This window comes from Rhodnius prolixus, unplaced genomic scaffold (assembly GCF_049639745.1).
Source record: "Rhodnius prolixus isolate KJV_2025 unplaced genomic scaffold, Rpr scaffold_8, whole genome shotgun sequence".
Taxonomy (NCBI): Eukaryota; Metazoa; Arthropoda; class Insecta; order Hemiptera; family Reduviidae; genus Rhodnius; species Rhodnius prolixus.
Window position 1 is genome coordinate 18273435 of NW_027411593.1, and position 25437 is coordinate 18298871.

General features: G+C 34.8%; 2 protein-coding genes across 4 annotated transcripts in view; one reads left to right on the forward strand and one right to left on the reverse strand.

Annotated features, from left to right (window-relative positions):
• Positions 1–25437, forward strand: part of LOC141450988 (uncharacterized) — a 269247-nt gene that overhangs the window by 96335 nt on the left and 147475 nt on the right. The gene's annotated exons all lie outside the window — the stretch shown is intronic.
• Positions 1–25437, reverse strand: part of hdly (hadley) — a 67245-nt gene that overhangs the window by 16217 nt on the left and 25591 nt on the right. The window contains exon 1 of one of the 3 annotated variants that reach the window (XM_074121953.1): positions 16998–17193. The exons of the other annotated variants lie outside the window; for them this stretch is intronic. The gene's annotated coding sequence lies outside the window, so the exon portion shown is untranslated. Of the gene's footprint in view, positions 1–16997; positions 17194–25437 lie in introns of those variants that run through there. 3 annotated transcript variants of the gene reach the window in all.

The following is a 25437-nucleotide window of genomic DNA, read 5'->3' on the forward strand; positions in this document are numbered from 1 at the left end:
TACCAAGAAATAGATGTACTCGTACTGATGGCATTACAACAGAATATTTTGTTAGAGGGGCGAATAATTTGCGTTTGTACATTCTCTAATGTAGACGTAATACTGGCTATCTGCTTTTCTTATACTCCATTAGTAAAAACAACTTGAAAAAAAAAAAAGAGTAAAATATAAAAACAAAACCATTAGTTACAATTATCGAGCGAAAAAAAAGCTTTTAAAATACATTTGACAAATATAGCAACGGAATAGTTATTTATTTAACAAGTGCGGAAAGTAGTACTTTTCCTCACATGAGGCAGGGTTTACACGCACGAGCGAGCGAAGCGAGGCGAGTGCGAGTGCAAGTGCAAATTGCCGAGTGTGAGGAAAATACTTTACACTCGAGTTAAATATTATATTTTTTCTGCAACCATTAGGGTTATTAACTAAAAAAAAAAACTAAACAGGAATCACTAGAACCATTTTAAATTTCTATAAGGTAACACTATAACCTTTTTAACTGTTATAATTAAAAATATCTAATTATTTATTAAAATATTATTTTTATTTCTATATTCCTTTCAATTTCTATTTTATTTTTTTAATATTCGTTTTTTAATTATTTAGATAAAATAAATTTAAATAAGCTTATTAAAGTTTTACAGAAAATATTTAGTAACAAAACTTTTTATATCAAGGAAGCACAATAAAGTTTTTTCACTCACTGGTGAGGAAAGTGACACTAATGGGAACTTTTCCCCACTAGTGAGGTAAAGTTGGGCATTACACAGCTGATTTTAATTGAGTAATGAGAACATTCCTACATGGTTGCAGAAAAAATAATTTTTTATTAAAACAAATACATAAAAGTTCCTAAAAACAATATGCAATTTTGACAGAAAGACAAAAAGGCAGTTGGCCTAGATAAATGCTACGGCAGTAATAACCAATATCACCGCTGGGAGCGCAATACTCGATAGTATACTCTCTCCTATAACCACGGGCAAATAGTTATTAAAAGGTGCAATAACATTGGAAAATTAATTGTTCTAGTTCATATTAAGAAAAATGACAAATTGAAAAGAATTAGCTAAATTCCACGTTGAAGCTTTTACATGAAATTACTTTTTGTTTGTCACCCAATCACTTTTAGCGCCCACAAATGGTGCTGTTATCAAGAATAAGGTTTTGGTTTTATCTGTTGCAGCGCGCATGCTCATTGTATCAATTTCAGCAACTGTAGCTGAAAGAAAAGGTAGTTGAAATCGAATTCTCTTCACCAAACTTGATTACTCCTACCTCAGATAATGGACATACATAAGTCTAAAACCAGTTAAGAATGCAGGGCAACTGGTAAAAACTATTAGTTAAAGCTGTGATTCCACAGAGTTCAGTTTTCAGTTTAATCTTCAGAGCTGCAAGTACACACAATACAAGAATTTTATGGCTGGAACACTCATTTCTCTGCGCACTGCAGAGCTTGGAGATTGGACTACCTACTCGGAAGATTTTACAGACCAACAACGATGGCTAAAACCTAAAATACCACAGAAAAGTAAATCTATCTTAAGAAAAAGCCAGTGAAATCTGCACTTAGTAAATTATTTTGTTTGCATTTTCATTTCACCCCACCTAGAAAATAAAAAGGTATTTTTCTACTTCCTTATCTAGGACAAATTCTAGACCCAAATTGATTGAATTATTTATACTTTTACGAACCAATAACAAAAAGTAATTAGTAAATACAAAAAAGTAAAAGAAATTAAAGAAGTAGGAAAGAATGCCTTCAACTGTAGGGCATTTCCTTTCGAGTTCGTAAAACGAGAAAAGTTCCCAGTATCGTTTGATGATGACAGTATAGTGTTAGAGGATGGTAGAAGTAGTCGGCAACTTCCTTCCTAACTAGTAACTAGAGACGTTATTTTGCGACACTAGAAGAAGGTTTAGGAGTTGATGCGAAGAAGACTTAGCAAATTGTGTTGGATAAGAATTGCATCTGTATTCTATGCGATATATCTAAAAGATCCATCAGTAACTGGCGCTTATTATCTCTTTCTATCTGAGCGACATCTTTTGTTTCTTAAATGTTTTACAATCAATAGGTTTTGTAGGCTAATTTTGTTTTTTGTTCTTTGTCTCCGTGATTTTTATTTTATTAATAAATGACATTTAAAACATAACTTGGTAAGAAAACCTTAAGAACAAATTTTATTATAATTACACAATTATTCTTCTTAGAAGAATAAACCTCTTCTTCCATGATCTGATGATTGATTCTTTCATTGCTTGTTGCTTTCACTAACTGTACTCATTTCAAGGAAGTTTTGCAAACGATTCAAATTTTCGATATCAAGTTTCAATCGGAAATATTCGTTTTCAGTTCCGCTGAGTCATAAAGAAAAAAAAAAAAATGGAGGATTTTGGGACTTACACATTAGTCTTTGTATGTATATGAATGTTTGCAGAACGTTGGTAAACCTAACTCAAAAAAACAAGAGAAATCACCAGAAAATGTAATTTTGATTGGTACCATTAATGGGCTCAACAAATAAGCTTTTGGTTAAAAACAATCTTTACAATACGTTTCTGAATCAATTTTTTGAGTATTTATTTTCAGTATTTTTGAAATTTTCTCTAAAATGGTATCCAATGATTTTTCTTAAATTTGGGAGTACTTAATGTGCATAACTGATCCTCTTTTTTTGAAAATATTTTCCCTGGAAATATTGTGAAAGACTCTGCGTAGGAATGGTTGGGCTTTATTTTTCAAGCACAGTATAATGTATTGACTGGATTGAATATTATTAAGGATTAAATATTCTACCCAAATCCTGAATTAGAAGAAAAAAAATTGACTGTTTAAAAACCCATTTTTCTGAATAAGATTTTATATTAGATTGAGGGAAGGGATTAGCTATGAGGTTAGCATACTGGACTCCCACGCGGAGGTCCCGGGTTCGAATCCAGCAGCTGACCCTTAGATTTTCTCTTCCTAGGAGCTTCTTACAGCTCACTGTCCGGTGATGGACAGTGTTGTCAGTAACGAGAGAACACTGTCCGGAGGCCGGCAGTGCACTAGAAAAAGCTCCGGGCGCTAATGACCTCAGCTGTTGATGCGCAAAAAAAAAAAAATATATATTAGATTGTAGCTATTTTTTAACAACTGAGCTTCAATAATGAACTCAAGTTGTTCTTGTAAAATTTTGGGAACATAATTAAGTTCAAGGAAGATAAAATTGGTTATATCTTGGGCATAGGTTATGCTTGAGGGTTTCGAAGCTGTTTAGGGATGAACGCAGTGATGATTGTGGTATAGGATGGGTCTCAGTAGGCAGCCAGCTCAGATTTTATTCTTAGTTCGAAAACTCATTCCCATTGAGACGTTCACTGTACAACTTGATTGAACTCCGTAAAACTTAAAAGTGGAGAAATGAGATGAAATAATGTGGGTACATTGTTTTTTAAAATTCTGTTCATAATATAAATTCAAATAAATTTACCATTATCATTCAGCGCCTGCTACCGGTATTTGAGGTGAATTATTGCATCGATTTATATTAGAGTACGAAGTTAATCAAAATAGCTTTGGAAATAAAATATTTATTATTCAATAGCCAAAAAATGTTTTGTCATTTAGTGGTGTTAATCTTTATTACTTGGGAAATTTATTGAACTGAATACGATCTGACTGAATCAAGTGCTTTGACACTTTTTAAATTTAAGATATTTAAAAAAGTAGAGTTATAATGAAGCAGCGACCAGTCAGATAGAATTGTAGTAATAGATTAAACGGAATATAAATTTTTTTTTTTTTTGAGTTTACACAATTATTCTGGGTTCCACAATATGCAAGCTACATCCAGAAAGACTGAAGCAAAATCAGTAAGCGATAAGCTTGATAGAAACACCATTAATCAATTCTCAAAAGCAATAAAGTTTAGAGGTGAAATTAGATTCATCAATAAAATCAAGTGTACTTCCCTTAATTTTATATAGCCATTATTTATACATAAAATAGGTATCACATAATAGCACATTCATAAACTTTGAAACGTTAAGCCTCAACTCTTCTTCTACAGACACCACCGAAGTTTAATTACAATGCAGTTATACTGCCACTGCCACATTAATTAGTGAAACATTTTCTGTTTTAACTTCATTGAAAAGTTGGCATAAGTGAGTTAAATGTATTATTGAACGATTTCTGTCTTATGTTATTTATCCCTATTGTTCTCTTATTTAACGGAGTAATTGTTTTATTGTAGTAGCCTGTTTTGTTCGCTGGAGGTCTGTTAAAGAGTATTTTCTCAAAAAACGGTTCTGTCGATTTATTTTTCATCCAAAAATTATAATATTTATTTATTAGTATTATTGCTAATAAGAAAATACATTTCTGTAGCAAGATTATAGCCTCTGCTAGCAATAAATTTATGAGAAGAAATAGACACTAACCATTACTTCCAAACTTGCGAGAAAATAAATAAAATTATAAGTTAGATAAACAAAATTAAATCCTCATAAAATTACATCTTAAAAACAAAGAAAATTAATGACAGAAATATTATTTGAGGCAATACAGGGTGAACCAGTAAATATTGTCCATAGGCCTACTTTGTGCAGTACATCTAAAGTGGAGTTCAATGAGGTATTGGCCAACTTCATATTTTCTACTGTTCTTGAGTGACGCCACTTTAATTTTTTTTTCTAAAATCATTACTTTTTTTTTGCAATAAAAATGTTATTACTCAGAAAGTTTTAGTCCGAATTCGATTTTGATGATACCGTTAGAAAGACAGATAAATTTTCTAAAAATTGACACCATTTTGAAGCATAAGTCATTCTCCAAACAGCTTCAATCTTTCTCCGAATACTGGAAAAATAAAAGTACTCGAATTTTTTAAGAAAACTCATTGGGCCCTTATGTGATCATTATCAGACCTAGATGCTGGCCACTTTTTTTTATAAAAGTTTCCTTGTCTAATGGGCTTTCAAACGGTATATCATTTTCCAGGATTCCTTTTATCTTCATATGAGAAATTAAGTTTGTTTTGCAAGAATACGTGTTCACAAGCACTCAACAGTGTTAGTTCATCAAGTTGTTTAATTAATTGAAAACTCTTTTAGATGGACCAGTAGTCAATTTTTGAAGTAGATTGTCTTAAAATAAGGAAGTCAAACGTTACTAATTGAACTTTAAACATTTACTTCTGATCTCTCTGAAATATTTGAGAAAATGTTAGGAAATATTTTAAACGAGTCTTTGAAGTCTACTTTAGATGTACTACACACAGTAGGCCTACGGACATTACTTAGTGGTTCACCCTGTACATATTCGACGGTGGAATTAGGGATATTTCCTTATAGTTGTTAAATATTATAATTTTTACAAATTGATATCGCTGTTCTAGAGCAGCAGAAATGAAATAGAATAAACTGTCAAATTTTTTTAAAAAAAGAGCCCACTTCTGAGAGAAGAAGGTAGTTGGATGTCCCTTTATAGTATCAACATTTATTGAAATGACACTTTGAATTTTTTGAAACCTATTGAATTTAAATAAATAATAAATAAGTAACCAAAATTCTGAATTCCAAAAAAATCGGCTGACTGAATTTACCACTCACTTTAAGGAGTGCTTTTTTGTCGAGTTTTTAGCCAATTTTAAATTGTTCTATTTAAATTTAAATTTAGCAATCACTTCGAAGTAAGAATTGTTAAGTTTCAAGAAAAAGTAATTACGTCAGATGAGGTAAGGAAAAGTTGTGTGTGTTTGCAACAATTTTATTTTATTTTTTTTAATTACTTTCACGCTCAGGCGTCAAACGTGCCCCAGTGTTTTCATCCTCAACAATCCCATCCCTACCTCGAATGTAGTACGCTACCTGGGTTTCTACTTGGACAGTAGACTCACGTGGAATCCACACACGAGACTGAAACGACTACAACTAAACCAAAGGTACGGACAACTAAGACGCATGATGGGACCTAAATCTAAACTAACCACACCTAATAAACTAACTCTCTACAAGACGTTACTTAAACCCATCTGGACTTACGGATCAGAGCTGTGGGGCTCAACTAAACCTTCCAATATCTCCCGCATCCAATCCTTCCAATCAAAAGTACTCCGCCGAATTGTAAATGCTCCCCATTATGTCACTAACATCATCCTTCACAAAGACCTAAATATTCCTTTTGTCACTGAAACAATTCATTCACGATTCCTCAATTTCCACAAAAACCTATCCTGTCATCCCAATCCAACAGCTCAATCTCTTTCCTCATCATCCCATCCTGATAATCACCCACGACGCCTCGTGATCTCCTAACCTAGACCTTTCCACAACTAGAATTCCCGAGAGTGTCAGCACTGGCTGATTTCTCTCTTCCTGCGTCCTTACGGTTGCGGTGTGCGTCGGCTATGCCGGGCAGTTTTCGCATCCTATACTGCACTTCTACTATTAACAATTTGCCTGGTGTATATTTATTTTTTATACAGGTAGCAAATAAATAAATAAATAAAAAAAATTTTAATTAGTGGCAAAAGAAATTGAAAAAGGGATTTAAAAGATCTTGTATTTTCTATTTCTTCCTTCCTTTTAAAAATAAAATATTAAATTAAAAAAAAAAGAATCAATGTTCTGGCGCACCTTTAATGAATACTTAAAAGAAAAACCACTAAGATGCTTCTTCGCATTTCTTTATATTCTTCTCCATCAGAGTTTGCATTATTTACACAGTAAAAAGAAGGAGTTAACAAAAGGAAAAATTAAGGAAAGAATGGAAAAATGGAGCTTCAAGTCTGACCAATAAAAGGTTTAGTGAGGTATTACTTTTCTGATGGAATTTTTTGTTGTTCACCATCTTAAGAGCTTACTTTTTACGCGTTCTTATTTACTGGAGAAGAAAATACAAAATTCTGTCGCGAACACCCCCGCACGACTTAATCTTGCTCCCACGAGTTATAACTAATACACATTTTCTTTGGCTAGTTCGAAAATGTTACCGACAATTTTTTGGTTTTTAAAATTAAAAAAAAACTATTTCAATACTTGAAAAAAAAAAAAATCAAAAAAAGTTTATAAACTTTCACGTCAGTAAATTTAGCTAAGAGTGATCATTCAATACTGTTCACTATCAAGAAAGTTTCAGTAAGATCCAATTTAGTGGTGGCCTGCATTCCCTGATAGGCAACAGTTGGTTGTAACCAGATGTCGCCCTTGTATAAGAAGTTCAGCGTGGATAAAAGCTAGTTACGACAATCAGTAGAATATCGATAAAGGAATCTAGTTTTCAAGAATAATGTCCAGATGATATTCATTAAAAATTAAATATCCAATGTATTTACGATTTAGAAGGAAGAGGCTGAGCGGTGGTGATGTCAAATCAAAGCACACTTTAAGGAATATATTTAGCGGTTCTTTACTTATGTGCGGGCTGTTTTATGGGAAAATAATATCAAAATCTCTCTCTCTAAGATAATACAGCGATATTAAATAGAACATTAAGCGCATAATTCCTATTTTTTTTTTTTTTTTGCGAATAAGTTAAGCTATTACGTGGCACTATTTATATTTTGATCCTAATAATAAAAAAACAGTAATTTGTCATTGAAAAATACTTTATTGTTTTTCAAAATATTCCCCTTTACGATCTATACACTTCTGCATGCGTTCGAACTACTTGTCAAAGCATTTTTTTCCATACCGCTTGAGACACTTCCAAAACATGGCTTTTGAATGCACCAACAGCTTCTTCTGCCGACGAAAATCGTTGTCCACGTAATTTATTCTAGACGTTCGGAAACAAAAAGAAGTCATTTGGTGCCAAATCTGGGCTGTACGGCGGATGACCCATTAATTCGATTTTTTGAGTGCTCAAATAGTCGGTTGTTAGACGAGATGTGTGGCATTGTCTTGATGAAGAATGATCCGACGGCGCTTGTTTATTTTCCTTATCTCACTTCCGGCAAACAGATAGCACCTGACAACACTCAGTGTTGTCTAGGCTCAAAATATAAGTAATGCACTATTAACTTTTAACTATTAACTAAGCAATTAGTTAATAATTAACTAAGAAATTTGTTAATAATAGTATAAGTCCCAGGATATTACTAAAGCCATGTATTCTATTTCTTTCTATTTCTATTTCTAGGCGTTTTTCGCCTTTCCCAAACTCAAATAATTCTAATTTAAGTCTTTGAATTTATGTTCGTCACTCAGCTCTAATTCATCTTGTCTAAAAAGTTTTCAATAATCTGAAACATTTTAATATAGGTCTGTCACTCCTTAATAGAGCTTTGAATTAAATGGATTGAAAAAAGTATGTTCAAATCGGGGTAGAATGAAAGCTTTTTGGGCAATTCAAACTCCTTAGAAAAAATAAATAATATTTTGAACTGCAATATTAAAGTTTTTGAAATATGAGAACAATTTGAAGCGGCTGTTTGTATTTACATACAATTGTACTTTGTACAATACATGAAGAACATGCGACACTTAATAAGTACAACTTCTATTAGAGAAATTCACATTCTTGAATAAGATAGTCTTCAGGCCATTTGTGCTTCTGGCTACGCCCAGAGTTTTCAGGAAGAGTAGTAGATGATATCCATGGATTGGCATGGATAAGAAAACACTAAATGGAATTTTCTATATCTAAATTTAATGCAGATCGAAAACGAATCGGATATTGATGGATGCTGAAATTGAAGAAAAAAAAATGAAGCGGTTGTGATTTGGCTGAAGAGTTTGAATTGAGATGAATGGATACGACGTGAATTTGAAGACTAGGTTAAAATACCACGGTTCTGAACTTCTTAACTCCAGTAAGGTGGAATAGTTGTCAAGTAAATCAATCACTTTTAGAGTTAGTTTGCAGTGTTTTCCTAGCAAACGTTTAAATAGTTTGTACCGTCTTGCCTTGTCTTTTGAGTCTAGTGTAGGAACTCTGAGTCAACATGTGGAATCCAATAACAACTTAAAATAAAATAGCAATAAAACAAATAATAATTATTAAAAACAAATAATTTCTAAATTAGAAATTAAAGAATAATCATGAAGAACAAAATAAAGGAACAAAATTTTTTATCAAATCATCAGTAAAACTACTTTTTATTAAAACTTTTGATAATAAATAATTTTAAGAATCGCTTTTATTTTATTTTTTTATTCTGGTTTACTTATTTTTATTTTCCTTCTTGAGCTCATAATATTACTTATTGAAGTGCCTTACTCTTTAAGGTTTGTGACAAGATTTAATCTTTGCAAACGAAATTTCCAATTCTATTTACAACATTACATTCTCCCAATAATTTGCTACCCGAAGGCAGTACAAGCTTCGTCCAATTATTTCTTTTTTGTATCAGATATCCCTTTTTCATTATTATTTATTCAAATATGGCACTAATTACCGATTCTCCCTACGGTAATCTGATGCAGGCATCGTTTGCAGCAAATACCTCATTTAAGCATTATTTATTTGCAAGTATAAGCAATAATTTTCAATTTATTGTAGCATCAATTTATGTAGAGGCTAAAAATGCTCGTGACTTCAGGAAGAATAGACTATTGCTGAACTATTTAGTTGCAAGTTTCCGAGTCATGAAGTTGTTGACTCTATTAGTAGCACGTTTAATTAAATAATCAATGTGACAGTTACAATAGTGTGGATATCTAAATCTGAATCTTTTAGATATTAACAACGTCTTCTTGTAAAATGTATGCACTCATTGTACTCCGCCTTAATTGTACGAGGGTCGTTTGAAAAGTCCGTGCAAAGTCAGAGAGATAGCACCACTGGCGCGTATCGAGGTTATGTTTAGTTAGTAGCATCTCTTGGAAGAACACACACCAAGTTTCAGCCAGATCGGTCTATTTCTTTGTGTTTGGCATTCGTTTGAATCGAGGAAGTCGAGTGATTTTCAAAAAATGGACGAAAAAGAATTTCGTGTGTTGATTAAACACTACTTTATGAAAGGCAAAACGCCTGAGGAGACTAAAGAGAAGCTTGATAAACATTATGGTGACTCTGCACCTTCGATTAGAACAGTTTATAAGTGGTTTCAAAATTTTCGGAGTGGCCATATGGGCACAAGTGACGCTGAACGTTCTGGACGCCCTGTTGAGGTTACTACTCCAGAAATCATTGATAAAATCCATGATATGGTGATGGATGACAGAAGAGTGAAGGTGCGTGAGATTGCTAGTGCTGTGGGCATCTCGAATGAACGGGTACATAATATTTTGCATCTACATTTGGACATGATAAAGCTATCCGCAAGATGGGTGCCGCGATTGCTCACGCTTGACCAAAAACGAAATCGTGTGAAGTGTTGCAAGGACGGTTTGCAGCTGTTCCAGAAGAAACCGCAGGACTTTAAGCGTCGTTTCGTCACTGTGGATGAAACATGGATACATCACTACACTCCTGAGACCAAAGAACAATCTTAACAATGGGTTACCAAGGGGAATCTGCGCCAAAATGGCGAAGACCGTTCCTTCGGCCGGAAAGATTATGGCGACTGTCTTTTGGGATTCGCAAGGAATAATCCTCATCGACTATCTGGAAAAGGGTAAAACTATTACAGGTGCATATTATTCATCGTTATTGGACCGTTTGAAAACCGAGCTGCAAGAAAAACGCCCACGATTGGCCCACAAAAAAGTCCTTTTCCATCACGACAACGCACCAGCTCACACCTCAGCAGTTGTGGTCGCAAAATTAATGGAAATAGGGTTCCAACTCGTTTCACATCCCCCCTATTCTCCAGACTTGGCTCCCTCGGACTACTATTTGTTCCCCAATATGAAGAAATGGCTGGCGGGAAAAAGATTTTATTCAAACGAGGAGGTGATTGCAGAAACGAATGGCTATTTTTCAGACTTGGACAAATCCTATTATTCGGAAGGGATCAACAAACTAGAGCAGCGTTGGACGAAGTGTATAAGCCTAAAAGGAGACTATGTTGAAAAATAAAAAAGGTTTACCCCCAAAAATTAAGTAGTTTTTATTTTTGCACGGACTTTTCAAACGACCCTCGTACTTCCATCATTTATGAGTTTTAATTAACCAAAAAAAATGACGTGTCGCACTAAAATGACACTCTTATTCTGATTAATTAACAAATTTAGTTGGGGCAACAAATTTTAGATCATCACTAATACATTGTAAATTTCATGTATTATCTCACATTCTGCCTCCATTGCAACAATTCTTTTATAACATCCCCAACACTAAACTTGTCTTCATCTGTCAGTTATGACACTAGCGTCAAATTATCTTATTATTTTTCCTGTTCTTAATAGTCTACTAGGCCATGACGTGAGACAGAATAATAACAGTATTCCAGAGAACAGACGCCTTATTGGTGACTGGCAACTGAATAATTGCCACAATTATGCGTTCATTATTGGATTCAAATGCCGAACCAAGGCCAATCCATATGTGTGCGTGCGCAAATATAAATGTTAATATGGATTGTAGGGGACTGTGGTGAATACGCTGAATATACGCAGGTGAATGCGGAATAGAGATTTATTGAGGGAAATTCCAATAAAAACCATGGTTTCCCTGTATTGTCAAGCGTTTGTGGATACAAAATATCTTGTTGGTGAAAATCGCCAGTAGTTCATGTATTATTTGTTGGATACCAACTTGCACTTGCCTCTTATCTCAGGAAGTAATGCAATCGTACAATTATTTTTGCTTTTGTTTTCAGAGAACCTCGATTTAAGGGGGAATTCTGAGACAGCAGAATTATCTCAATAGATCAATATTTTATTTAATGAAACTGAAAGCCACAGTTTAATTAGTTTTAAGACAAATTTGATTACACACTAGCATTTAGACAAGTTAATTATTCTTTGCAGTTCTTTCATAATGTAAGAAATTTATTTATTTATTTATAATAAATAAATAATAAATTATTTATTTATTTATATAATAAATAAATAAATAATAAATTTATTTATTTATTTAAGGGTCCGATATGTCCAAGTGTGCCTAGGTCGTCATATGGCTTAGCCATCAGCGAAAAAATCTCAAGTTCTGTCTAAAGACAAACTCGAAGCCCAATACAAAACTCAAACATTTCAATGTTAAACAATTGAATACAAATTTATAAATATGCTTACCAAACGTCCCATTTGTAAGGTACATTCACAACGTACCCGTTAGATAATCTTTTTTTGTCCCAGTTATTTGATAAATATCGAAAAGTACAAAATCAATATGAATATACACTTTACAGAGAACATTTTCAGCCTTCTAGGCACATTCATTGAAGGTTATTCTTCTCAACAATGAACAACATAAGGTCTGAAGATTGAGAGAGATTGGTTGAAACAACAAATAAAACATTAATTGCGCTGCAAACTTCACTTTAAACAAAATTGTACTGAATTTTCCTGCACAATTAAAAATAATAGAATTTTTAAAGAAAATTATCCTTATGATAAATATCAACGAGTTTTTAGTATAGTAACACGTTATGTCCATTTAAAAGTGATGTATTTTATATTTATTTTGGGGGGGAAAAAAATATATTAATTTTCTGTGCACTTTGTTTCTTGCTTTACGTAAACAGACATCGCAAACAAAAAGTGTACATTTAAAATCATTTGTTTGTGCAGTTTGGAAGTGCATACATCATTTTGTAGTTTAGGTTTTAGCCGTTTTCGGTCTGTTCTCTTTCCTAGATTATATTAGAATAAACTAGGGCTACCTCAAGGCCTACGCCACTGCGACCCCTTTGGATCTATTGTGGCTCCCCTCACTTTAAAGCTCACCCTCCAGACCTGTCCTTTTGATCAGACTCTTGATGCTGGAGAGCGGCTCTTGGGTAAAGCTTACAGGCCTTGGTTTTTCCTCCCCCGAGAACATCCTTAGCCATACGAGCCCCTCATACTGACAGAACCTCCAGTGCAGTGCAGTGCCGTTTCCTCCTCTTCCTGACAGAACCTTCAGAGGCTATCATGTGCCAGGCCCATGCGATGCATATGTTCTCTGAGCCTGCAGTGGCCGGTTAATAGGCCTACAATCATCGTTATAGCCCCACGGCCTTGACGGATTAATTCTACAGTCAGCCTCGGCGAATAGCTTTTAATGAACTCCTTCGCCTGTCTCTGCCCCGTGGTGGCAAGCCATCACTCTTGAGACCTACTCTGCACCTCTTTCCTAAGACGTTACACTAGTTAATTCGCTACATTTGTGTATGTTTTTTCCTCATAAAATATTGTATAGTTTGGGACTTTCTGCTACCTTTGGATTGGATTAGTTGATTTTGTTGGAAACTTGCGTTATCCCAAAGCACTACTTCATTTTCGTACTATCAATTTAAGAGTAACTAAAAATTAGGATTAAAACAATTGTAGCTTTTTTTTTAACTAGTTCTCTATTTGGCCTTTTTAATTTCAGGTAGGTAGAGTAAAGAGAGGTTACTTTCTTTTTTGAACTAAAGTCTCAGAATTATCCCAATTAAAAACAAATATTATGGTAGGTCTACATGCAAATCGCTTTCGAGATTTCCCATTTAGTACTTTCTTGATAACAACCAAGTATGCTTTTTACTGAGTGATGGTTTACCATGAGTGAATGTTAGGTTTATAGTTAAAAAAAGAAGAAGGTTAATGGTGTGAATGACATTATCCACTTCAAGTAATATGAAAGAAAAAGTGAGAAACTGTTAGGGTAATTCTCTGGTACCTTCAAAAGTAAATTTTCTCTTCTACTATTAATCCCTGACATCACAAATTTCTGACTCAAGACATCGTATCAGCAAAAAGTACAAACGAAAATAAGTCACCAGAAAAATACGTTACAATTAACACATTTTTAGCCACTTATTACTTCTCAAAATACTCTATTCATTTCGAGACGCATAAAAATAGAAATTGAAGGATACACACTCTTAGCGAAGGGAACTTCGTCCCTGATTTAAGAATAAAGTTTGCATCATCAAACTTAGGAAGTTCCATTTATTAGACACTTATCATGATAAATAAGTCCTTCAACTTTAAACGACTGTCAGTAAAATAAAATATTTTAAAATCAGGGATTAAAATAAAAAAATCAATATTACAATAAAGACACACATATCTAACAATAATTTTTTATTTGGTGCTTCCCCATACAGCAGCTTTATAACTACATTTCTAATTCTGATTGTCTAAATTAGGGATAGGAACCACTTTTATTTAGAGAACAACTTTTGAACCTTTTGTAAACCTTATAAATACCACCAATCGGCATAAAAAATTACGATCGATAATAATACGTGTTAATAATATTTAATTACTGCAGTAATTAAGATTTTAAGAACTAATTTTAAAAATTTACCTTTTAGCTTTCGTACAAAATTAAAATAATTATTTAATTCAGTATAGAAATTTGTGTTTTGTAAAGAATTATGTGAAAAAAGAATGTTACAGACGAGCTTGTGGGCTAACTACCAGCGCGTTAGGAATTTCTAATATTAAAAAATCAAATGAAATCCTATACAAATAAGACTTGTGTATCGAAGCACAGGTCTTCGAAGTGCTCGCTTAGCAAGTGTATCGCAAAGGAAGGTGTGTTAAGAAGAAGCCTTTCATTGGAGAAAGATGAAGCAAAATAAGCATACTTAGGAACAAATAAGCATATAATTTAATTAATACAAAATAAAATTATTTTTTGCCAATGAATAATTTTAGTTATTATTACAGAAGAAATATTTTAGATTATAATAATAACTCTAACATAGATTTAAATCTGTAGGTTGAATTTTTGTCCAGTATGTAGAATGAAACGTTCAACATAGAATTGATAAGCTGACTTAAAAACAAGTAATAACTTTTGACTATTCTCGTGTAGCGTAATACTCTTTTAAGCCTCTTCAAACTTCTGATCCTATAATTAGAAAACCTTGTTCTTTCATATTCTTCAGAACGATGGAACCATACATCGAACGAGGAGGAAAGAATTGAGACTTTGAAACCCGTACCTAACGCGGAGAAAAAAAATTTGACTACGGTTCTACTATTCTGCCCAACCTTCGAAAGTCCCTAAATTAACTAAAATATATTTCATATATTATTATTAAGAAAATAATAAAATTTCTTACAATAAATTATTACTTAGAATACACTAGAATAGATTACGAGTGCTTTACCAGACACAGTGAACATCTTTTTCTTACTTTCAAGGATTTTACAACTATAAAGCTAGTAAAAGTAAAAGGCCACGGTAGCCAAGCGGTTAGAGGCGAGACCTGCGAAGCTAACATGTATTGTGGTACTGGGTTCGATTCCCGGTCTTAGGCCTTGGATTTTATTTAATGGTTAATAAAAGAAATTTACAGTAAAGTAGTCGTATGTTTGCTAGTCGCCTCCGTCCACGACACCTAATTGGTAGTTGGACGTAAAGCCCGCCTGAAAAAATAGGCGATTACTTTACTTTTTTCTTTTTTTTTTAGTAAAAGTAAAATAGATAAAAAGTATATGAACGATGTGTTCTGGCACACATATAATTGGTGGCATAAAAATAAAAATATCAGATTCTCAATTATACCTTCTCCACATGCGACAAATTCAAATACCGTGGCTCCGTACTGACAGCAAATTGTGACATAACCGCTGAAATAAAAGGAAGAGTAACTGCAGGAAACCGGTGTTCGTATGCGGTTTAAGAATTTGTCAAGTCCGGCGAAAATTATTATTTATAAAACAATAATAAGGCCGGTAGTGATGTACGGGTAGCAAGACTTGGGCAATGTCACAAGAATGTGAGAATATGCTAGAGGATATGGGAGCGAAAAGTACTGCGAATAAAACTACAGCCCGGTGTACATTGACGGAGTGAATGGAGGCTCCGAAAGAACTCAAGGAACTATACGGGAGAACCCGGACATAGTTTTTTGTATCACAAAAAAGGCAGGTTTAAAAGCTTCAAATATTTAGGAGCTTTTGTTACCGAGCAGAATGACGTTAGCTCAGACATTAAGGCGAGAATCGCAGCAGGCAGAAGATGTTACGTTTTGAATCTTTATCTACACGTGCAAAGTTACTAGTATATAAGGCCAACAGTTACTACGCTAGTGAGACGTGGGTTTGACCAGGAAAGTCCAGCAGGCCCTAAAAGTCTGGAAAAGGAAGATCCTCAGAAATATTTATGGGCCAGTGAAGGAGCGAGAACGATAGAGAATTAGGTCGAATGTAGTGTTGAAAGAGCTATACCCAGGAACCGGATCTCGTAGCCTTCATTAAACAAGGACACCTTAGATGATTATGTCATGTGGGAGCGGAACGCTTGCCCAGAAGGATGCTTCATGGCTCTCCACGGGGGTCGACGTCATCGCGGGAGGCGGCTGGATGATATGGAGGCCTTCTAGAGCCCTTGATCGAGAGGAATGGAGGAGGCTGGTTGAGGAGGCCCGGGTCCTTTCAGGACTAAAGCGCCCCAGGAGGTGATGAAGAAGAAGAAGAAGAGCCTCTTTCAGCTTACCATCTATCTAGTGATGGACAGAATTGTAACGAGAGGACACTGTTCCGGAGTCCGGCAATTGAACGTTGGGATTTGTTTGCAAAAGGCTCGGCTATGTTGAACGGATGCTCCATCACCGAGTTCCTAAAAAAAAAGTACTATATGGACACCCGGGGGGGGCGCAAGACGTAGAGGTTGTCTCAGGATAAGATGACTTAGAAAGAGATCTGCGAAAGGTGGGTGTTAGAAGATGGCGCCTAAGAGCCGAGGATAGGGAAGAGTGGCACTCTCTCTTGAATGAGGTCCAGGTCCTATTATAGGACTGTAGAACCATAGGAAGAAGATAAATACAAATATTTCCATTAAAACCTCCCTAATTTGACACGATTGCAGTACTTCTCTTGCCTACTCAGAGAAAGTAAAAACTATAAAATTTGTAAACTACCTTAAAAAGTTCTAGCAACTCGAAAGAAGAAAATCTAATGAATAAATCGCAAGTTAGAAGTTTCGAATTATTATGAATGTTTTATTTGAATTAGAGGGGAAAAAAGGGGTCACTCACCTTGTGCTTCAGAGTGATGCTCAGTCTAGTTGGTATTATGTAACAGCAAGGAAATACAGACCAAGTGTGCTGTACTATATAGAGACAAGAAGATGTTGCAGAGAGTAGAGTATTGTTATCACAGAACTGAGTTTAGAAGTAGTTGAGTAGTTTTATATAGGTTGTTGAAGAAGGAAGGTTACACTGAGATATCCCATATCCACTAGAGTTGTAGACACCCCCATTTTATTTTATCAACATTCTGTCCGGGCTTCTTTACCAGAGGAGGTGTACATGCTCTCCTACTACTCTTACGTCATAAGGTCCCGTCCTATTCAGTTCTAAAAAGGATAAAGGGGGAAAAAAAATCACTACTCTAAAATCCCCACTCTCTCTTTAACGTCATTACTAATGACGTCATTAAATTATTGCTTACTCCCCACTTAACTAAACAATACCATTCCTAGGCAGCCAATAATCTTTTGATTATTCTGGCTTTTACTCACTACGTCATTATTACTTCGAAATTATCAAACAGGAAATAAAGATAATTACTGAGAAATTATTTCTAAGATTATAGAAGTTTATCCACAAATTCACATCAGTAATGGCGAAGTAAAAAATAAATAAAATCAAGTTTCCTCGAAGGGATTTCCCTCAAATACAATAAAAATGCAGAATTATCTAAAAAGAATCTACATTTAATTCCAAGTAACAAAATAATTCCCTAGGTTATTGGGCAAGAACTTCAATTAAAAATAGTGTATCATATTCATATACTCTATACTCTATTTGGACATTAGACATGACTATGCAATAAACTTTTTTTTAAAAGTGAATCATAAGTAAAAAATTTTTGATAAAATACAGATATTTTAAGATATATAATATCTATACTATTATACGTAAATAGTGATTATGGCAAATAAAAATATTAGTCAATACGAACTCGTTCAGGGTGACAATTTCAATGTGCATCATTCTTTTTTCTCGAAAAAACCCATTGAACAAAAAAATGATATAATGTAAATACTAACACAACTTTTGCAAACAAATCCCAACGTTCAATTGCCGGACTCCGGAACAGTGTCCTCTCGTTACAGTTCTGTCCATCACTAGATAGATGGTAAGCTGAAAGAGGCTCTTCTTCTTCTTCTTCATCTCCTCCTGGGGCACTATACTCCTGAAAGGACCCGGGCCTCCTCAACCAGCCTCCTCCATTCCTCTCGATCAAGGGCTCTAGAAGGCCTCTATATCATCCAGCCGCCTCCCGCGATGACGTCGACCCCCGTGGAGAGCCATGAAGCATCCTTCTGGGCAAGCGTTCCGCTCCCATATGACCCAATCATCTAAGGTGTCCTTGTTTAATGAAGGCTACGAGATCCGGTTCCTGGGTATAGCTCTTTCAACACTACATTCGATCTAATTCTCTATCGTTCTCGCTCCTTCACTGGCCCATAAATATTTCTGAGGATCTTCCTTTTCCAGACTTTTAGGGCCTGCTGGACTTTCCTGGTCAAACCCACGTCTCACTAGCGTAGTAACTGTTGGCCTTATATACTAGTAACTTTGCACGTGTAGATAAAGATTCAAAACGTAACATCTTCTGCCTGCTGCGATTCTCGCCTTAATGTCTGAGCTAACGTCATTCTGCTAGGTAACAAAAGCTCCTAAATATTTGAAGCTTTTAAACCTCGCAGATTTACAGTTCATCAACTCGATGAAATCTTCTTCTTTGCTCGGGTCTCTTGCGGTTTTCATGTAAACTGTAAGAAGCTCTTAGGCTGGAAACATAGTGGAGTGGCGAGGAAAGCGGTGAAAAGAAATACAAGTTAACATATTGGACCGCGCATAGTGGGGAGCAAAGCGAAGATAGAGCAACGCTACCAAGAGAGAGTAGAGCAACGCGTTATGACCAAAAGGATCTTCTACATTACAACCGATTTGTGTTGGATAAGAAATGGGACTGGATTAATGGGGTTAACATTGAAATTCGTCACTTTCTTGATTAACATGCCTTCAACTCTGGTTAATATGTAATCAAATGTTGAAACAGACATTCGAAAATACGCATGAAACTTGCCAGGATGCTCCCAAAGTTGTTGGTACAAGTGATGGAATTCACCATGTTCATGTCTAGTCCCGTTTATATCATGAACACTGCAGTTCCTGCTTCTTAGATGCTGTAAATACTAAATTTTCAAGGAAGAACTTTCTTATAGAAATAATTCCTCCATCATGTCTTGTCGAAAGGAGAAACGCGACTAAACTCGTCACTATGTGCATGCGACTCTTTGCTCGCTGCTTGTCGGCCTCTTTGAGTTGAACCAACTATCATCGCCGCTCCACTATGTTTCCAGCCTTAGGAAGGGTAAATCTAAGGGGCCGACAGCTAGAATTCGAACCAGGGAACCACAAGCGTGTGAATTTAGTACGAACCAATGAGCTAATCTCTTTCTTTCCTAAAACTAATATTTCTAGAACAATTATGGAAGAGTAAATGAAGGCCCTGAATATAAAGTTAAGGGATTATCTCAGAGGCCAATTTCGAGAAACAAACAAAACAGTTTGAAAAAATCAATTGTATATTGCGGTACTTTCGCTCGATGAATTTTGATCACAAATGAGTCCTTTGGTGGGACTAAATAACTTGATTCTGCTTCCTGCTCCCAGTAAAGGCTCACTATCATACTTCATTAACTTTTCTTCTACATTCCTTTACTAACTTTTATGAACATTCTGGCTTTTCTAGGTCTTTCAAAGCAACCATGACTATACGAGAAAATTTTTACTGCACTACCCTGTGTTGTTCTCTAAATTACTTCCAGCGTACTACACTCTTTCAAGCCATGACTTCTGCTTGAAAAATTATGAGGGTCAAACGCCAAAGGGTTAGACTGTAAAAGTCATTAATTCTTGGGCTTAAAAGGGACATTTTCAAGTGGATCTATGAGAATTGATCTTACGTAATTAACTGACTCTGAAGATGCAGACAAATTGTAACAGTGGCATTGTCACATACACACATCTACAATCCCTAGCCTGCGCACTGGCCATCATGAAACGATTTTGTGATTGAGAATTGAAAACTAGAGTATTAAGGCAATAGGAAAGCACTGGAGAAAGGATCTGAAAGGATGCATGAAAGGATCTGGTCTAGCTAAAAAGGAATTAGAAATAGGAAGCCCAAAGTATCTTCTCTCTTTACAGGATACAATTAAGATGTGCTTCTGGACAATCTTGCAAGGCCAGTCAAAAAGAAGTAAGGAAAAAGGAATCATTATCTAACTCAGTGTGCCCATTCTTCCTGAGCAAAAACGCTAAGTTGGTTTACATTTTGATGCTGATTATGCTGAGTTTAGAACTTATTGACAAAAAGATCAATGATCCTGCCTAAGATGGTAACAATAAATCAAACAGGTTGAACTGACAGAATGTTATTACTTTAAATGCACCGAATGTCAATGTCACTACCACTTAATTGAGCTCTTCGACATGTAACATTGAATGCAATCAGTTATTACTGAAGATAAATTCTCTTAGATCTAGCTGAAAATGTCGCTCTTAGCCCAAGAATCAATAACTCTTTTACTGCCCCAACCCTAATGCGTCTGGACCAATGTTTTGTAAGCAGAAGTCAAACGTGGTCTTAGATAATAGTTTGCTAGGAGAATTTTCTATTTTGTGCCTGCTGAAGATCGAGATCATTTACTTGAACAAGATTTTGATTCACTAACCAAAGTACATCGGAAATGGGATGTATACAGCAATTAGGATTACTCCTTTAATCTATAACTTCCTTAATTTTTCCATCGTTTTCATTAATCTGATCAATTAAGGTCTATTGATTATTTTTATTTTTATTAATTTAAATAATTTTTTTCTTCAACGCTGTGAGTACTGTAATTTACCTTTTTAGTTAGTTTTAAAAAACAGCAAGTTCTTCACTATACACTTTTTTTCACTAGTAAATATTTTGAATAATAAATCGTTGAACTAGTAACTTCTGACTTGATGGAAATCCGCAAATTAATAATCCAATAAAGTCGACAAATTTTGAAGTATAGCCCAATTGGGAATGAACTTACTGAATTATTATTAATGGGATACAGAAGGGCGCAGGATCTTTGAGCTTAATGTGTTCTAATCTCCCACTTCTCCATCCCAACTACCTAAAAAAAAAAATCCTAAGGAGCTCTTTCAGAAACATACATCATCAGTATTATTCAAGTATCTACATCATCGCTAATTGATTGTTCTTATTTTAGCCATCATATACAGCTAGCTTCTGACCAAATACGGTTTTTAGCAAAAAGATTATGATGATGACGAGGCTTTGTAAATGGAATAGTAAGTTTCTGAGAGAAACAAAATGGGAGTTTGAAAGATATAAAGCCTATAATCGCCGGGTAAAAGGTATAGTACGAATCTTACAATAGTTCTTCTCAATTCAGCAACTTTTATGGCTTAACAACATAAAAAGACGTAAAAAAGGGGAAAAAACCCACAATATTTCCTCTCTATTATTGTTACAACGTTTTGCTAGGATACAGAAATCTGATTTTGCATTTTTGGGAGATTACAACCACCCTAACCTTTCGACGTCAATATGTTTTGTTACTATCGGCTTACTTTTCCAGATATATGTTAAAATAGTCAACCTAATAATGGAATATTTGCTGAAAAACTTTTGCGGAGAAAATTTATCACAATTGCAACGTTTCCTCTTCCTTGGTATACGTGCATGAAAAGGGAAGCAACTCTTTGAAAACAAACTAAAAATATATTTTTCTAGTTCTTCTATAAGAAATCTAAAAGTACTTTACCCTTTTTTTTCGTTCCAAAACATTCTACAAAGAGGTTAACTAAATCACCTCAGTTGTTTACTTTAGCCTCTTCCAAAAGTTAGTTCTAGGGAGAACAAAATATTTGTCGCGAAGTGTGTTGTTTTTATAGAGCTCTGGCACAGATTACGGTGCTTCTTCAAAGTCCTTAATAAATAAATGAATACTTTTTTTTTCCACATCATAGAGAGAGGACGTTGTAACAGTAGCCACTTCTTTTTCTGGGATTTTGAAAGCCCCTGTGAGTATTCCAGCCACAATAACTAGTGTTATACGAGGGTCGTTTGAAAAGTCCGTGCAAAGTCAGAGAGATAGCACTACTGGCGCGTATCGAGGTTATGTTTAGTTAGTAGCATCTATTGGAAGAACACACACCAAGTTTCAGCCAGATCGGTCTATTTCTTTGTGTTTGGCATTCGTTTGAATCGAGGTTACTACTCCAGAAATCATTGATAAAATCCATGATATGGTGATGGATGACAGAAGAGTGAAGGTGCGTGAGATTGCTAGTGCTGTGGGCATCTCGAATGAACGGGTACATAATATTTTGTAACAATAGTCATGAAGTTTGCAGAGGTAATTGCTAGTGTATTTAAACACAAACTTAGGAAAACTATGGCTCAAAAGCAGTTCCATGAAAATAGAGAAAAATTAGAAAAAAAAAAAAACTAATTTCTAATTACAATAGTCAAAGTTGTTACACACAAATTTGATTCAAACTTAAAATATTTCAGACATATTTAATTGTAGTTTGTAATCGTACATTACACTAAAAAGTAACCTTACAGAAATTTCTATTCTAACTCCTCACCGAGAACTGTCCTAAAACGAATTTTCATAGAAACAATATTACAAAAAAGCTCTAAATCTACAAGCATGTGATGTATATACCCATTTTTATAGGTTCAAGGGCCGATAGGTAAACAGACACAATGTAAAAGGGAATCCTTTGAATTTATTTCATCGGTACCATCTATTAGCCGACTCATGATGACTCTCACTCATTCAAATCTTTCAAGACATTAATAATCTTACTTACTTTTTGCGTACTGGCAATTGTAAATTCTAAAGTGTTTTTGACGTGAATACATCTTTAAAGCTATCATATGGAGGCAATCCAAAAAACCTAATGATAACAAAATCGGGGGATACAGTTTGGCATTATAGTTTCGTATCTATCGTCTACATCCAAAATTAAATTAGACCACTGGATAGCTAAAGGATCAAAGAATTCATTACGATAAGCGAGGACTGTGACGCATCGCGCGCGGTGGAAGGGGAGGGGCCGCCATTTTGAGATCATTTTGCTGCGTATCGAGATTTGCAATTAGTATAACTTTTGACTCGGATAAGCTACAACGTTCGTTTAAGTTTTAATCGTCAGCTGTCGTCACAATCTATCGATTGCATATAAGACATTAGTGTAAACTGGTGACAGTGAATATAATGCGGTGTGATGTGATGGTTTCTGCGCTCATTGAAACTAACAAAAGAAAAACTTTTCGTATCACAGACCTAAAATTAATAAAGTTATATTGTAACACAGTAATTATTTGTTTCCTTGATTTCATCCTAAATACATAAATAAAAATATTGTAACGAAGTTGACCTGGGCGGAGAAGAAAGGCCTAGATTATTCTAGAGGTTGAACGACCAAAGTCAGTAACAGGCCGCCACTGCATAAACAAAAGGGGCGGTATCTACTTGTGGCAGAAAAGAAAGGCCTAGATTGTTATAGGGGTTAAGCGACTAAAGCCGGTAACAGGCCACCACTGTGTAGACAAAAGGGCCGGTCTTTACTTGAACTAGAAAGAAAAGGGCTAGATTGTTCAAGGAGTTAGTGACCTGTGTAAAAGCCAGCTAAGAGAAAGGCCGCAGTTGGGGTGGTGGCATATGTGTTTCCCAGCCAGTGATTGACAGGTGAGAGTGAGACAGACGGAGTTGGAGAGAGACGGAGAATGGGAGGAGGCGTCTCACAGCTGAGGTGGTGGCAGTATGTTTTCTCCAGCCAATGAACGTCAGGAGGGCGTGGAAACTTATGCTCAGAGAGTTGGAGGAGGGCAGTCCCAGTTGGAGGGAGGCACGCAGTTAAAAGGAGGCCGACACAGCTGGAGAAGTCATTTTTCAATCATAGTTTTTAACAGTTTTTAATCAAGTTTTAAGGAGTTCTTAACGAGTTGTTAATCAGTTAGTTTTGGAGTTAGTCTTGGAGAGTCAGTGTTGAGACATAGTTAGAGAGAGTCAGTGTTGTGGAGTGTTTCAGTGGTAGCTAGTTGGGAAATTAGTCAGTTGATGAGTAGAGCTGTTTTAGTGCAGCTGAGACTAGTGCAATTCGGTGCAGTGCGGACCAGGGGTCAGTCGTGGAACAGTTTTGTGGCGTTACGAAGTGAGTAACAGTAAACTGTTGTGACTGTTGTAAATGCTGACTGTAATGAATAGCGTTAGTTGCTTGTAAATGTTAATGTGAGTAATGTTAACGTGTTAATAAATCAGGTATTACTTACAACTTTAGCGAGTTTTATTATTTAATCAAACCCACATATTTAATAACTAGTGGCAGGCATTAGTTGTGTAAGTAAAGTTTTTTTTTGGGAAAACTTTACAATATTTTATATAAAAATTGTAACCCGTTACGTAAACGTATTCACGTACAACACACGGCCGTGTCCATGACACAGACAGTTTTTTTTATTTTAAATTTGAACCCAATTTATTGATAAATTCTGCAATATTTATAATTTACCTGAATAATTTAAATTTAATTAAAATACTATAATAATTATAAGTTAAATCTATTTATTAAACAGTCATTCCATTGACAATTTTGAAGGGTGAGGCCCGTTCACTGTTGATAAGGAAATGTTTAAAATCTATGTCACCGAAATGATTCAAAGCATAACATCAATTTAGGTTATCTTTACATTTTATATCTTTTACGTGACAATCACTGGAGAAGTCGAATACTTCTAGGTGTTTATTACAAATAAATAGTAAAATCTATGAAAATAATACTTCGCAATTTTTACGTAAAACTCTCAGAACCCTTCGTTCATTTTTATTTTCAACATTTACGTCATTTTTTTTTTTTTATGTAGCAATGACATTTATCTAAATTCTTATAAAACGGATAAAAGATTTCTGTAAACTTCAGTTTAGACCCAGTTAAGAAAATGTAGGAGAGTGGAGGAAACACACACAACAATATCCTGTTGATATAACCAAAGTTTTTGACGACACATTTTTTATTCAAATTTGAAACCACTAACCACATTCAACTTTTACCCACAAATTAGTAAAAATCGTTCTTTTTTTCAAGTTATTATCATTGGAAGTTCGTACTAATACTCCTTTGGGCAGCACCAGGGAAAACTTAAATTAGGTTTTGGATTTACTTTGGGTTGTGAAAAGGATTCCATGACAGGATAAACCCATAATTAAAGGATACAAAAAATAATAAAGTAAAACAAAGCAATCATATTATAAAGGAAAAGAAAGTTCCTATTTTTTTTAAAAAATCTTTAAACTGAATTTATTAAAAAAGTTTTATTTTATTTTATTTTTTAATTTCATCAGAAGTAGAAACTAATAAAAAAAAAATTATACGGGAATGTAGAGAG